Here is a 16,129-nt window from a genome sequence, read left to right on the forward strand (position 1 = left end):
ATGACTTTTTAAAGTGGGGTCAGTTGACACATGCACAGTATAAGTGTATTTATGAATGAACAAACAACAGGAAAAAGTATTTTATGACACTGAAACATTGCACATGGTTGGGCAACTTTTTTTTTTTTTTTTTTTTTCCTGCTAGAGAAACTCAACTAAGCATGAAACTGCCAAACAGCGGTCTCCTTCACATTCTTTGCACCTGCTGATAATGCACACTGGACAAGAGGTTCATTTACACAAACAATAAGAAACAACAGTTCAAAGCGTGAGTTTCCAAAGCAACTTTATTTAAGACCAAGCCAGAGAAACGACTTGTATATGATTATAACAAGAGAGAGAACTTGAACAATAGTGGCGGGAGAAGTGAGGCTTTAAAAAACAACAACCTTTGAATCAATTGAACCAATTTCTTTAAAAACAATCGCTCGAAACTCAAGGACATCTGAAGCAAAATTTTCGAAATCGTTTATCAGTAATTGATACTTGAATCAGTTCTATTTTTAGCCTATAATAATCATGGAAAAATGACAGCAGGTTATTGATAAGCTGATATTTCTTTTTAAAGAATGGCACACCACCAGGAGGATTTGTTTTCAGGTGCCGTCTCACGATGACACTGCTCTTCAAAAGATAAATTCTCTGCAGTGTTGGAGAGCTCGGAGAGATACTGATCTCGACTCTTGTTCTTGATGATCTGGAGGAGGCCCTGACTCACACGGAAGGTTTTGCCGCTGTCGAATCGTTTCGGGTCGCTGTGTTCAGTCACATACACCCTGTTTTAATCTGGCATTGCACAATAAATCCAGACGCACAATAACCCGGTCCTTGTTACTGTCAGGAATAGGCCTATTGTGGCTGTAATATTCCCTGACATAATCTGGGAGCTCGTTTGCTCTTGAATAATTCAGGTTGCCCACCTCATAGTATGGGAGATTCTGAATGAATGGGCACAATGGGATCCTCATCTTCAATTCTGTTTTCGAACTTGTGGAAGCCAAAGTCTCCATTTTGAGGTCTATAGTCGGAGACAATATTCCCATAGTCTATGTAGTCATGAGCAAACCAGTACAACAGATTCAGGCCATGTCTCGGTGGACACGGCTGACCGAAGCCTGATTGTTTCAGCTGGGACAGTTCATTCAGTGTACCTTTCACCATGATGGAGGACTGTCTGAGAGATAAATAAAAAATAGGAATAAATACAATTTAAAATAATAGTTAAAAACAGTCAATGAGGCAAATCAGTCAGCTCTCAAATATATAGCGTTAAAGCAGTTTTGAAAGTTGAAAATCCCAATATGTACCTTGTATAAAGACTGATCCTTCAAGCTTTGGTCAAACTTTGAGGCGAGTTGAATTCTCTTCTTCTAAGAAAACGTCCCTGAAAAGCACGTGGAAGAGAAATACAGCTGTTTTAAACATCATGGGTGTTTACAATTTGTATGTCTTTATGAAAAACGCATATACACAAGTATGCTTTTGATTGGCAAAAACAATACATTCATAAGCAACAGAAAACAACTGAATGTGGGTAATGTGAAGTAAAGCAATTGATTTAGTTGAGGCATAGAGATAAAAAGCAATTGAAACTGTTACGCGTACATTTATCTTTGAAAATTGATGTACTCTTATTGCAGAAATGTCTTGCGTGGTGTGTGTGGTCTTTAGAAGATGAGGAGAATGAAAAGCTCATTAGCTGGAAAACAAACTGAATCAGATTGACAATATCGCAGGTGTGTCCTTTAAAAACTTTGTTGTTCCTGTCTTAGGTGGTAAGACAAAGTGTGTTATTGTCAGCCTAACTTCTTTGACGTAATGTAGAGAATGGAATAAGTTTTCATTCTCTTTGTATTTTATATCAATATAAGATTGTCCAAATCAATGTGATAAACATGTTAAGTCAAAAGTAGTCAGATTCCTATTACCTGAAATGTGTAACATAATAAATTATGTTACTAAATACATTTTTTTCATATATGTGTGTGTGTGTGTATGTGTGTGTATACATATTAAAACCACTGACAGGGGATGTGAATAACATTGATTATATCGGTGAAATGGCATTTGTCAGTCAGCTTGTCAGTTCTTAAAGGTGCTGTATGTCAATTTTTCACTCTAATAAAGCATAAAAATCCCATAATATGTTTGCAGATATTTAGAAAACATACTGAGTTCACAAACTCATTTCTCTGAAAAACACTTCTACAGCCAGTTATTTTACTTTGAAATCTGCGTTCGGTGTCGGAATGTCTGTTTTTGTTTTGGTCTGTATTTTACCCAACCTAAAAAGCCTCAGTATCCATCTAAAAATCTCTATTAACGAGAGCATATTAAAACGCGGATAAATCAACTCATCCAACGTAAGTTTCCTCGGCATTCATTGTCAATTGCGCTCGCTCCTGTTGCGTGTTCTCAACTCTGAGGAGGAGGGCAAACGAAGATCTCCGATATTTTGAATTTGGACTGCAGTACCTATTTTCACCACTAGCTGTCTTTCTTACAGACAGCACCCCCTAAATTTCATGCATTTGAAGCAGGAAAAATGGCCAAGCAAAAAGATCTGAGTCACTTTGACAAGAGCCAAAGAGTGATGGCAAGATGACTGGGTCAGAGCATCCCCAAAATGACAAGTCTTGCGGGGTGTTCCCGGTATGTTAGTACCCACCAAAAGTGGTGCGAGAAAGGACAACAGGTGAACCAGCATCAGGGTCATGAGGGTGGGGAGCGAAGACTAGCCCATCTGAATGCTGTCTATGAAAGGTGTCAGTACATTATAGTCTGCTGCGTTTGCCCATGATGACCCCTGTTCATCGCCGAAAGTGCCAATCCAGCAATGGAAGAAAGTTGGTAGGTCTGGTCAATGTGCCGTTTACCTGGGGAAGAGGTGGCAGCAGGATGCATTGTGGGAAGAAGGCAGGTGGAGGGAGTGTGATGCTTTGAGCAATGTTCTGTTGGGACCGGGCATTCATGTGGATGCTACTTTGACACTTACCACCTACCTAAAGATCGTTGCAGACCACGTACACCCTTTCATGGCAAAGGTGTTCCCTGATGGCAGTGGCCCCTTTCAGCAGGATAATGCCCTTACAGAAAAACCACATGAACTTCCCATGTTTTCCACATGTGAACTGTTCCAAAACCACCTCCCAGACAGCAACATAGGCTGCGTTCACACTGCAGGGCTTAATGCTCAATTCCGATTTTTTTATTTTTTTTTATTTTTTTGCAAGGCCGTTCACATTTCCAATTAAATGCAACCTTTTGTGATCTCCTGTGTGAACGTGAAATGACCCAGAAGGGACCCGCATGCGCAGAAGAGTACTCAATGGTCAACGACGTCACTTGTTGTTTGCGGAAGTAGCTAAACTTCAACTAACTGTGATTCACTCACACACACACACAACACACGAGCGCGCGCAGCGACCGTTACACAAGAGCCAGACAGCAGCCGCTGACCTATCTAATATCAGCACAAATAAGTTAACATAACGTTAGTCTACTATTATTCACATTGGATATATCATGATGGTGGCCGTGGGCTTTTATTTATTTTTTTAATTAACGGGCTCGTCGAGGTCGACCCGTTCGGCAGAGTTACCTCAGCTCGACGAATATCCAGTCTGTTTTCAAACCGACGACTACTTCAACGCAGAATTATGACGTTTGTCGCGTATCAATGACGTGCGGGTCGGATACATGCGACCTGGCTGTTCAGACTGAAGTCGCATTTCAAAAGATCGGATACGTATCGGATTTGGACCACATACCCAAGTGGCCTGGGTCGCATTTGAAAAGATCGGATCTGTGTCGTTCAGACTGTCATGAAAAGATCAGATACAGGTCGCATAGGGGCAAAAAAATCGGAATTGGGTCGTTTCAGCCTGCAGTGTGAACGTAGCCTTACTGTACGTTCACACCGCCGCCGACTTGAGCTGCAAAGAAGCTCTGGCCGCCCAGTCAAAGACGCTTGTGAAAAAGTACGGGGAAGCTTGTTGACGCTTTGGCTGCTCTGACGTAGCAATGCATTCGGCAATTTAGGATATCGCGCAAGATTTGTCAACACAGAAAACATTTCATCCCTGGAGAGTTTTTTTCGACACCATCGTATCAATTGATTTTGATTAATATGCGCGAGGGAGAGAGAGAGCAAGAGTCTTGCATTCGAGACAGCGCTCGGGTGAGTGCGCGCGCGCGGCCGGGGTTCTCTCTCTCTCTGCTCGTTCTTATGCCCTGTCAAGCTGACAGGACTTTAAAACACATGCAAATGATACACTTTCACTCTATGATGGTTAAACTCTGCAGTTAATATTTTTTTCTCGGAACTAATGTTTTGGTAGGAACGAAAGTTTACATCGTATGTTTCTCCGGAATCAGCCAGCGCGAAGGACGTCTATATTCCGATTGGTTGCTGGCGTTTTGCCGCTGCTTGCCGCTGAACCGCGTCATAGCTCATTACCATAAAGTTGAGCTTCTCTCAACTTTCAGATTGATGCTCAAAACGCCCAAAACGCGACGCCGAGGAATTTGACGCTCCTTGCAGCTGAGAGAAGCCAGCTTCCATTGAAAATGAATGACTTCCGGTAACTTTGGAAGCTCAAGTCGGCGGCGGTGTGAACGCACAGTTAGTGTCGGCCCAGATCCGGCCCACATCTGGGCCGTGTGGAATCCAGATATGGGCCGGATCTGGGCTGACACTATGTTGCTGTCTGGGGCGTTTCCCATGTGCAAAGTTTGTCTGCATCCAAAATCAAATACTTCTCTAGTAGGCAAAAAACAGTGTGTGAAACAAGTAGTTTGTCTGAATTCACAGTATTCAAATATGCAAAAAGTACCCAAATTATCCAGTGCGATACTGATGTGAAGAATGCATCCGAATATGCCTACTTCCCTACTTTATAGCAGGCAAAAACGGAATATGTGTTGAGATTCTGAAGTGTGCATCCAATGAATACTTCCCAGGAGGCCACGGGGAGGAATCGTCGTTTTCGATGAATTTTTGCCATTTCATCGAAATTTTTGGCAAAAGCCATATTTGCCTTGTCAGCTTCTTCAACCTCAATTTGGTAATAACCAGCTTATAGGTCCAGTACTGAAAACCATGTAGACCCCGTTAAAGCCATGAATGTGTCTTCAAGTTTGGGGAGTGCATATGCATCCTTGATGGTCTTTTGATTTAATTTCCGATAGTCAATGCATAATCGGATGTCGCCTATGAGGTGCCCCAGGGACATTATTCAGAATTACCATGCATATACATGTACTTTTCCTCACATACACATATGAAACCAAATTCATTCACATACTATAATGAAATGCTCACACACATACAAGTGAAATGCTTTTACAAACACAACTGAAACGCTCTCATACATACAACTGAAAATATTACGCTCACACACACAACTGAAATGCTCACACACACACAACTGAAATGCTCTCATACATTCAACTGAAAATATTACGCTCACACACACAACTGAATCACACACAAACACAACTGAAATGCTCTCATACATACAAGTGAAATGCTTTTACAAACACAACTGAAACGCTCTCATACATACAACTGAAAATATTACGCTCACACACACAACTGAAATGCTCACACACATACAAGTGAAATGCTTTTACAAACACAACTGAAACGCTCTCACTCACACAACTGAAAAGCATTTCAGTATGTTGTATGCAAGCATTTCAGTTGAAACGGAAGGTGGTTAACGTCCCGACTCCAGTCCAGTTGGTGGCAGTAGTGCACCTCAAGACGAAGAACTAGAAGCTGTTGAAAGAAAGCATAGTAGCCTAAACTAGCGCAGTTGAGTAAAGTTGCCAATAAATTCACAGATTCGAACTTCCCGGGACAATAACTCGTGAGCTAAACGTTGTTACTACACAAATAACACCTCTTTTTAATCGTAGTAATGTAGACAAGCAGCTACAACCTAATTTTCCTCAAAACGAGCTTTCCCTCGCAGTGGACAAAATACATTGAACTCTATGCCCAGGCGGCAGAGAGGCAGATCCGAAGGGACCGTCTGCAAAGTGCAAAACCAAGCGGCAACATTCTGATCTGAAAAATGAAGCCTACCCGGAAGTGCGAAAAACTGCAATACATCGAAAATCCGCTAGGGGAAGGTCCCAAAAGGGAGCAAATGTCCATAGCCCCCATGTTAAAATGTCCATTTTCACAGCATAAATTCATGTTTTTACAGGTTGGTCCCATGGACTTTTATTGTATTTTTCGGTTCCGAGTGCCTGACAACCATGAGGGCTGTGAATTTTTTTCTAACTCGTTAGTTTAGATCGTATTTAGATGTATGACAATAAGGGCGTGGTTAACTTTGATTGACAGCTTGATTGACAGCTGATAAGGCAGCGCCACGGAGAATGACAACATAAGAAGCGCCATTTTTTAATACAGTTGACATATAATACTACTGTTTCTGTATCATGAAATGTAGTTTTAAGAGTTTTTCAGGCGAGAATGTAGTTGTTTAAAGCTCAAATCTGTGGTTTATTTATAAAGATTTATGAAAATTGTATCCAGTTGTGAGATCCAGCGATGACCGGGCGCTCAGCGCTCATGTACCCCGCCTGGAACAGCCTTTGCTCGGCTAGACGTTCTGAGGTTTGCCGCGGACTCTGGCGTCTCTGTAGTGGTTAAACATGAGATATAATTGTGTTGTCTTGTGTAACGTTATATCTAACGGGCGATTTTTGGTCTCGTAACGTAAATCTATAATTTGTTCCCTGGGCAATCGTTTTGGCTAAGGGGAAGTTTCATAACTTTATAAGCTATTTAACTACCGTTGACTAGATCGAGCGCTGACTTTTTATGTTTGACTGAATTGTTTGCTTTATTTATAGCTTCTTGTAACTTTACCTTTTACTTATACTTTTATAATAGCTAATATTGATAAAACTGAAATTTAACTAAAAGAGACTGGGTTGAGTTTTGTCATTTTAAATTTTAATACAATGATCTGTAATGTTGTTTACTGCAACATCTGTTGTTTAGTACAAATGCACATATTGCCTGGACCATATTAAAATGTTTAATATTTTTATATTATATTTAAAACGAAAAGAGGCAGGTTTGTGTTTTATATTTCGTTTTGTTATAAAAAATCCTGTCGAATCGTGGAGTGAACCATGAGATCTAAACAAAACAATGATGCGATCTGTGTTGCTGTCATCATCTGGTTGTCCTGTGTTATAATCAGTGACATATTCAGGCAGTGAGTCAGAGTCAGGGGTATTCAGGTTGCCCACCTCATAGTACGGTAGGTCAGAGTAAGGAAGAAGTCTTTCCCTATTATGGAATAGACAAAAGCCAAAATCTCTGTTTGCAGGGTTGCAGAGTGCAATTATACGACCATTGGAGTCAATATCAACACAATCATCAGCAAACCACCACAGCAAGTTCAGACCGTGTCTGGGAGAAGGCTGACCAAACCTGGACTCTCTCAGATCAGACAAATTATTCAGAGTCCTCATCGTGTTCCTGACAATGCTGGAGAAAAAGAGTAAAGAACAGGACTGGTTTTACTTCAACATTAGAGCACTTATTTAGTTCTTTATTTATTTATTTATTTATTTAACAGCCATTCAGTTTGTGTGGAGTAACGAGCACACATTAGGTTTCATTTCTCTTTAAACCACACCCACCTACAGCCCATCTGAGAGATAACTTCAAATATGTTAACGGTTTACTACGTCAGAGCTATTTGGTGTAGTTAAAAAAAGGATATGAAAGCAGCATTATCTGGTGTAAAGTTTAAAATGATCCTATATTTTATGAAATAAAAAAGCAAAAAAAAGCAAAAACAAAAACAAATTAAAGCTGCAAGCAGCATTTATCGGGGTTCAAGCAGTTAAGGCCTTTAAGCACACAAGCATCAAAAGACATTACGTTTTATTTAGCAAGCATTTAACAACTGCCATCATAGATGAAAAAGTCAATTTACAGCCAATACATGCAGTTTGCCATAGGAAATATATGGTTTTAAAGCGTTTTTACAGTTATAGCACCTTTTTGCCTGAGTCTTCTTACAGTCTTGCCTGATCTCCACCACTTTTATTAGTAGTACTCAAAGTGTGCCTATATATATGTGTCAAATTTGTTGTAAATATGTAATTTTGATTAGGAGTTTAGACAATTATATTCAGTGGCGTAACGAGCCAACACCGGGCCCTTAAGTAGGATTATCAAGGCGGGCCCCTTGATGACGCAATTGATGACATTGATGACGCAATGTCCGCGAGTAGGCTACCATGAATAGGGCAGGATATGATCATACACAGCATATAAGAGATGAGATGACTAACAAAATCAGGAGGAGCCTACGCTCACCAAAAAAAAAAACAATAAAAAAACACTGGTGACAGCGCACCATAACACATTGTTAGGCCTAGGTCCAAATACATAAAAAAGATGCTCTCATACATTATAGTGGGATTTTCCGGGCTTTCCTATGTGCAACTGCAAAGTTGTCGATTAGATCAGGATTGTGCGCACGGGCATTCTCAATTGACCCTTCGCAGGGAGTTTGATTGACAGGCGATCTGACTAATCATAATCCGCCATTTTGTCCCACAAAGCAGTCAGGAGAGTTAGTAGATTAACTTTGGAGGATTTAAATTTGAAAAACAAAGTGTACTGACGTCTTAGCACTTTAAAACAACATTCCTTTTATGTTCATTCATGTTTATTTTAATGCTATAAATTAACTAGAAGGAAGAGATGATCGGTTCACGAGCAGCTTTAACTGAGCCTTGAGTCTACAGCGATCTGTCAGACACATTAAACAGTCACAAAACGGTATTTATTGTTTAAATGTCTCTAAAAAATGACTACATTTGAAAGGTGAGACTTTTGGTGCTTTTCCATTACCAGTACCAGCTCAACTCGACTCGACTCAGCCCGGCTCGCTTTTCGCTCCGTTTTCCATTGCAGATAGTACCTCCACAATAGTACCTGGTCGTCATAGCGACGCCGCAGGAAACTGCCGTGACTTAATCTTCTACGCGATATACATCCGCTGCCACACACAATGGACAATGGAGGAAATCGAGTGTATGCTGTTTTTGGATGTTTTTGTTTTTGCTGTTTTTTATTCAGGATACTCCGTCTGGCGCGTGCAATGATGACGCAGTGAATAGTGACGATTCTCTCTGACCAATCAGCAGTCTGCCGTGTTTTCACGTTACATTTTAGTATCGCCTAGTGATGGGCATTCCGGCTCTTTTTCGTGAGCCGGCTCATTTGACTCGGCTCACTGAAAAGAGCCGGCTCTTTTTGACTCACAAACGGCTCTTTAAAAAATATATGTTTTAACTCGCTGAAAGTCCACCACACAACTGTGCAACGTGAATATTCACATTTTTAATTGTCCATAACAACCCAAAAACTAGGCTGCTTGCCTTGCACATCTAATTAATGGGCAAAGATATGACTGACTATTTTTCTTACCTTCTTTTTTTACTTTTTAATGTGGATATTATTGAGCTTGTAGAAGTTTAGCTCTTGCGTTCTTCTGAACATCTTGGGCTGCAATTGCCCGATGTCATTTCTGAGTCATATCGGACCATAATCTGTCTCTCTTTTAAATGCCTATTCTGGTAGGCTACGACTGGCTGTTTTAAAATATAATTAATATCGAAACAAAATAACAAAATAACCCAGGCGGTCTCATCTAAGATAAGTTTAGGCCTCCTCCAATAGTACTGACAGCTGGGCATAGCTTGCAGGTTTGCTTAGTGGCAAACTTTTTTCATTTGATTGGTTCAACCGCCACCCGCCCGAATTTAATTAAAATATTATTTTTCGTCACGTCATCCGCCTGATCCGCGGTTTATCCGCATCTCTAGTGTGTGTGTGTGTGTGTGTGTGTGAGAGAGTTTGCTCGGCCCTCCCTCATGCAGTTTAATTGGTTGACATCGCGTGTATGATTGACAGGAACAGAATGTGAGGCTGATCAGACAGTCGAAACAAATGTGTGTGCGCCTTTAGGCCTATATCATTATGTTTTTGTTGGTTTTTGAATTAGTCAATTATTTTAAATGCATTTAAAATCATTCAATATTTCATTATTAGCCTACATAATGATTTAATTTCTATAGGCTATATTTTTAAAAATAGAGTCGGCTCTTCAGATATGCGAGCCGGCTCCCGTCGTTCACCTACAAGAGCCGGCTCTTAGATCCGGCTCATTCGCGAACGACCCATCACTAGTATCGCCTCAGCTTGCCCCAGCTCGCTTAAAACCTCGCCGGAAGTGGTACGAAAAAAAGTACCTGGAAGCAGGTACAGGTACAACTTTTACACAGTGGAAAACCAAACAAAGCCGAGCCGAGCCGAGCTGGTACTGTGTAGTGGAAAAGTGCCATTTGTTTCATATCAAAAGTACTTGTCTGTCAGCGCGCAGTCTCCTCTCTGATCCGCAATGTATTTTTCACTGCGTGAGAACTTGGTGTGGTGTGAGAGTGGCGTCGCTTGTCAGACATAGCAACAGTAACTAAAGTGGGCGGGTCTTTGCGAATGGTCATTGACAGTATGGACGGGGATTCGCCAGTCCCAATTCAAAACAAATTTCATGACAATCCATCATTGTTTGTTTCAAACATGTGAGAGCATCAAAATGATCCATGGGTGAAATTGATTGGATTTAATTCATTTTTTTGTCAGTTCCTATCATAATTTTAACATTTTGGCGTTATTGTTTAGCTATTTACCTATGTTTTCAAATTTCCTTTGTTTTTTTATTGTTGTCTCGATCGGACTAACGGCTTTGAAGATAAACACAATTTTTTAAAGCTCTAAATGACACTTACAAAAACCATAAGGCAAAACCTGGCATGTTTGGTATTGTTGGACTCGGCAATGATTCAGGAGTCTTAGGAGGTCACTCCTGTGAAAAAACACTGGCTTGAAACTTCTAAGGCTCCTTCAAGGCATTGTGCCAATGACATATACTGAGTTTTTTGAGATACACTAATGTTCTCATAGACTATCATGGCACCCTGGACAAAGACACTGCGTGCCAATTTTCAGTAGACTAACATTTGGGTGCGCTTATAGCTATTTTCATGATTTTTTTCCACTGTTATAGCGCCACCAAGTGGCCAATTGTCACGATTTTTTTCATGTCAACTCAGATTGAGCTTATGAACATGTGTCCCAAGTTTAGCAAAAATATCTCTTTCCGCTCACAAGTTATACCCATTTTATAGTGCCACCAAGTGGCCAATTGTCATGATTTTTTTTTCACATGACCTCAGAATGAGCTCATGAACATGTGTCCCAAGTTTTGCGAAAATCTCTTTCCGTTCACAAGTTATAACTGTTTTGTAGTGCCACCAAGTGGCCAATTGTTGCGATTTTTTTCAAGTGATCTCAGGTTGAGCTCAGGAAGATGTACCCCAAGTTTAGCAAAAAAATTCCTTCCCGTTCACAATTTATAACCGTTTTAGTAAAAGTGGCCCTGGTGCCATCAAATATTTTGGTTCCCCTTATCGACCGTTAATTGAAATTTAGAATTGTTTGGATGATTATTGATTGTCAGACTCCAGAGAATATTCTTGCAGTGGTTTGGTTCCGATCGGGCCAAAAACATAGGAGAAGTTCGCAAAAATAGGTTTTTCCAAAAAATGCAATTTACTCGAAATTGGCGCCTGAAGGGCAAGCAAATCGGAGATAGCCATTTTGTCCGCCTTGAGCCAAGGATTCCAACGATATAAGACACCTGATCCTGGGACAAACGGTCTAAGAGTTATGAGCGATTTTCAACTTTTGGTTGCTGTAGCGCCACCTATGGGCCAATCGGGGTCATACTCTGATAGGTTGTCCCCAAATTGAGGCCTACCATCTGGCCAGGTTTCAAGTCTCTAGGCCTTACGGTTTGTCCTGCACGATGCGTTTTACAAATCCTCACAATTACAATAGGGTTTCAGCATTTCATGCTTGAACCCCTAATAAGAATGAAGGCTTTTTGCCAGTTATAGCGCCACCTATGGTCCGATCTCCATGAAACTCTGCATGTTTCCTCCCCATGCTCGGACACATATGCTCGTCAATTTTGGTGAAGTTCTGAGTTTTCCTTTGGGATTTATAGGCTTTTGAGTGTATTTTGCCACGCCCCTTTTCTAAATGACCCTGTTACAGCCACCCAAATGCCAAAGTTCAACTTTTTTTTGATAATTATTGATCTAGAGAGTCCAGAGAATTGTCCTGGACTGGTTTGGTTCCGATCGGGCGAAAAACCAGGGACTAGTTCGCAAAAGTAGGTTTTGGACAAAATTCGACATAGCAGAAATTTTTCCCTGCCTACATCCAAATCGGAGATAGCCATTTTGTCCGCCTTGAGCCAAGGATTCCAACGGTATAAGACACTTGACCCTGGGACAAACGGTCTAAGAGTTATGAGCGATTTTGAACTTTTGGTTGCTGTAGCGCCACCTATGGGCCAATCGGGGTCATACTCTGATAGGTTGTCCCCAAATTGAGGCCTACCATCTGGCCAGGTTTCAAGTCTCTAGGCCTTACGGTTTGTCCTGCACGATGCGTTTTACGAATCCTTACAATTACAATAGGGTTTCAGCATTTCATGCTTGAACCCCTAAAAAGAACAGAATACTGTACCTTGTTCGCGAGCTGTGAGAGGATGCGAGTCAGTCCACGCGCTCAATTTATGTGTCTGTTACAGTGGGCGGTGAAAAATACGTAAAAAACTCCGTACAAAAACTAACATAGGACTTTTATGGATGATTATCTAGGGAGGATCATTTATCAGAGAAACATTTATGTAGACTAAACCTACACTAGACTCATGAATAAAAGCTGAATAACAATGTCAGTCTTTTAAAAAATATATAACTTTTACGGAAATTAAAACGTTTGCTAATGTAGCCTATTTGGTTCAGCTTTTACTTGACATTTTCCCCCCTTTTCTCACAGTAGCCTACTAAAAGTGTTATTAAAAATTTTTTTTGTTGTTATTGAAGGAGAGATGCTTTCTACAGCTGCAGAAGAACAGATGAATAACTGGGAAAGTGAAACTAAAGCTGACGGACAGTAGCACGGGTTTGTAAGATGAGAAAAACTCTTAGATATTATTATATTTATAAAGGCATAGTGTCATGCCATTTAACTAATATTAAATTTAAATGGCTGTTTAAAATTGCCATGTGTCTATATATGTCACTGTTTTATTTATTTTCATTTTCAAAAGTCGTTTCTGTATCAGACACTTAAAGCGATGACTAAAGTTACATTTTCAACTGTTGCTGTCCAGGAAAAAAGATGCAATTAATTAATTGACCAATGTGTTCTTGAATAAAGAGTTTTTGTATATCAGTTGACAGTGAGCAGAGGTTAAACAGCACCTGAATGTATCTGTGCATAAATCAGCCATTCAGGATAAAATATGAGTCTGAGGTGAATAAATAATAAACACATCAGTTCTTCCAGGGAGGGAGGGAGAGGTCAGCTGACTATGTAGGAAACAGAAACTGAAGCAGAGAGACTGCAGTGGGCGTGTCTAAGAAGATCATATGAGCAAACACACACTGCGCTAGACACACACATGACATAGTTTGAGTCATATTAGATTTCATTACTATTTAATTAACTCTTTTTATTTTTTATGTCCAGTCTTGTTGGGTATTCTCTGTAAAAATACAGCAATGGTAATGTAATATCAACATCAGAGGTCTTGAGTTTCACAAATGCGTCTATTAAAATGCGTCAATATCGTCATTTTAACAATCTATTGAATTCATTTCCAATGTGTTGTTGCATCTTTGAATATTAACACATTTTAATAAAAAAAATAATAATAATTAAAAGGTCTTCAACTAGATCTTTGGCACATTTTTGTGACTTGACAGCCTATTGCAAATGTCACTGAACTAATGAAAGGAAGTTATTCATTTTATTATCAATACTGGGTAGGATTTTACTTTGTGTCTCCAACAATCTTAAATATTTGTCTACATTATTGCAAAAAAATCATCAATAAATAAACTTGGTGAACTGCAGAATTGGAAAATGTGTTATTCATAAAATTGAACAGGGGCCTATTCCACGAAGCCGGTTTAGGCGGCTAGCCCGATATGTTTCAGTTTAGTTTGCGCCAACCCTGGGTTTTAGGCACCATGAAAGTGGTTTGGCTTTTAGCAGTGTTCATCGCCATAGTATCTTACGCTCTGCGGCTAATCTGGTCCGGGGCAGGTTATGTTCCAGGTAAGAGGTTGCAAACCAAACTTGGACCAATCAGCTATGAGCAAAGTGACACATGTCTGATGCGATTAAGTCACGCCACTCCAAATAAAAGATCACTACACAGCAAAAGATTTTTAAATACAAAATTGTCCAGCTTTTAATGCTTATTTAGAATAATAAATTTGTATCATTTAGATATTATTTATGTAATTATTATACCCTTAATTGATCACACATGTACAATTTTAGTTCATCAATTATTATTATGCACAGTTTAATTGAATAAATATGTAAAGGTAATATAAATACGCTTTAGAATCAGTAGATAAAGCTATAAAATGACTACATGTGAGCATGTAAAAACATGTAAATTTGTTTAAATTCTTTATATTTTTCAATCTCATAATATTCTGTAGTGAATCGCGCTGCTTCTCTCGGGAGAAATGAATCTCAGTTTCACTCTTTCTCAGCATGTGATTGGTTGACTGATGTCACACCTAAACTCCTAAAAGTAGCGATTCTTTTTTAGGAAAGTAGTGATTCATTTTGTAAAAATGTTTTATTCGTTTTAAGGAACGTATTGATTCTTTTTGGGAAAAGTAGCGATTCATTTTAGAAAAAAATCACCGTTTCGTTTTAGGAAAGTATCGATTCACTTTGGTAAAAGTATCGATTCACTTTGGGAAAAGTTTCGATTCAATTTAGAAAAAAGTAGCGATTCTTTTTGAAAAAGTTGAATCATTTTAGAAAAAAGTAGCGATTCTTTTTGGAAAAAATATTGATTCACTTTGGGAAAAGTAGCTATTTTTTTTTTTAAAGTATCAATTCTTTTTGGAAAAAGTAGCTATTCTTTTTTTTTAAGTATTTTGGTAAAAGTAGTGATTCATTTTTTAAAAGTATTTTGGTAAAAGTAGCGATTCATCTTTGAAAAAGTAGCGATTCTTTTTAGGAAAGTAGCGAATCTTTTTAGGAAAGTAGTGATTCATTTTGGGAAAAGTAGCAATTTATTTTTGGAAAAGTAGCGATTCTTTTGGGAAAATTGCTTTTTTTTTTAAGTATCGATTCATTTTGAAAAAGAATCAATTCTTTTTGGAAAAAGTAGCGATTAATTTTTTTTAAAGTATTTTGGTAAAAGTAGCGATTAATTTTTTGAAAAAGTAGCGATTCATCTTTGAAAATGTAGTGATTCTTTTTAGGAAAGTAGCGATTCGTTTTGGGAAAGTAGTGATTCACTTTGGAAAAAGTATCGGTTGACTTTGAAAAAGTAGCGATTCATTTTAGGAAAAGTAGCAATTCTTTTTGTAAAAAGTAGCAATTCTTTTTGTAAAAAATAGCCATTCTTTTTGGGAAAAGTAGCGATTTACTTTTGGAAAAGTAGCGATTCTTTTGGGAAAAGTAGCTATTCTTTTTTTAAAAGTATCGATTCATTTTGAAAAAGTATCCATTCTTTTTGGAAAAAGTAGCGATTCTTTTTTAAAAAGTATTTTGGTAAAAGTAGCGATTCTTTTTTAAAAAAGTAGCGATTCATCTTAGAAAAAGTAGCGATTCTTTTTAGGAAAGTAGCGATTCATTTTGGGAAAAGTAGCGATTCATTTTTGGAAAAGTAGCGATTAGTTTTGGGAAAAGTAGTGATTCACTTTGGAAAAAGTATTGATTGACTTTGAAAAGTAGCGATTCTTTTTGGGAAAAGTAGCGATTCTTTTGGGAAAAGTACCTATTCTTTTTTAAAAGTATTGATTCATTTAGAAAAATGTAGCGATTAATTTTTTTTTCAAGTATTTTGATAAAAGTAGCGATTCATTTTTGGAAAAGTAGCGATTCACTTTTGGAAAAGTAGCGATTCGTTTTGGGAAAAGTAGGGATTCACTTTGGAAAAAGTATCGATTGACTTTGAAAAGTAGTGAT

General features: G+C 38.9%; 1 long non-coding RNA gene across 2 annotated transcripts; it reads right to left on the reverse strand.

Annotated features, from left to right (window-relative positions):
• Nucleotides 1–269: 269 nt before the first annotated feature.
• Nucleotides 270–12,701, reverse strand: LOC311070621. 2 transcript variants are annotated; one of them, XR_014603704.1, is made up of 4 exons: nt 12,644–12,701; nt 2,669–7,516; nt 1,308–1,384; nt 270–1,174 (listed from the first exon to the last, which is right to left on the reverse strand). It is a non-coding gene; the product is annotated as an uncharacterized lncRNA (long non-coding RNA). The 2 variants fall into 2 exon arrangements; XR_014603705.1 differs by having other exon boundaries at nt 1,606–7,516.
• Between the last annotated feature and the right edge of the window lie 3,428 nt (nt 12,702–16,129).

Source organism: Abramis brama, assembly GCF_963993115.1.
Source record: "Abramis brama genome assembly, chromosome: 2".
NCBI classification, from domain to species: Eukaryota; Metazoa; Chordata; class Actinopteri; order Cypriniformes; family Leuciscidae; genus Abramis; species Abramis brama.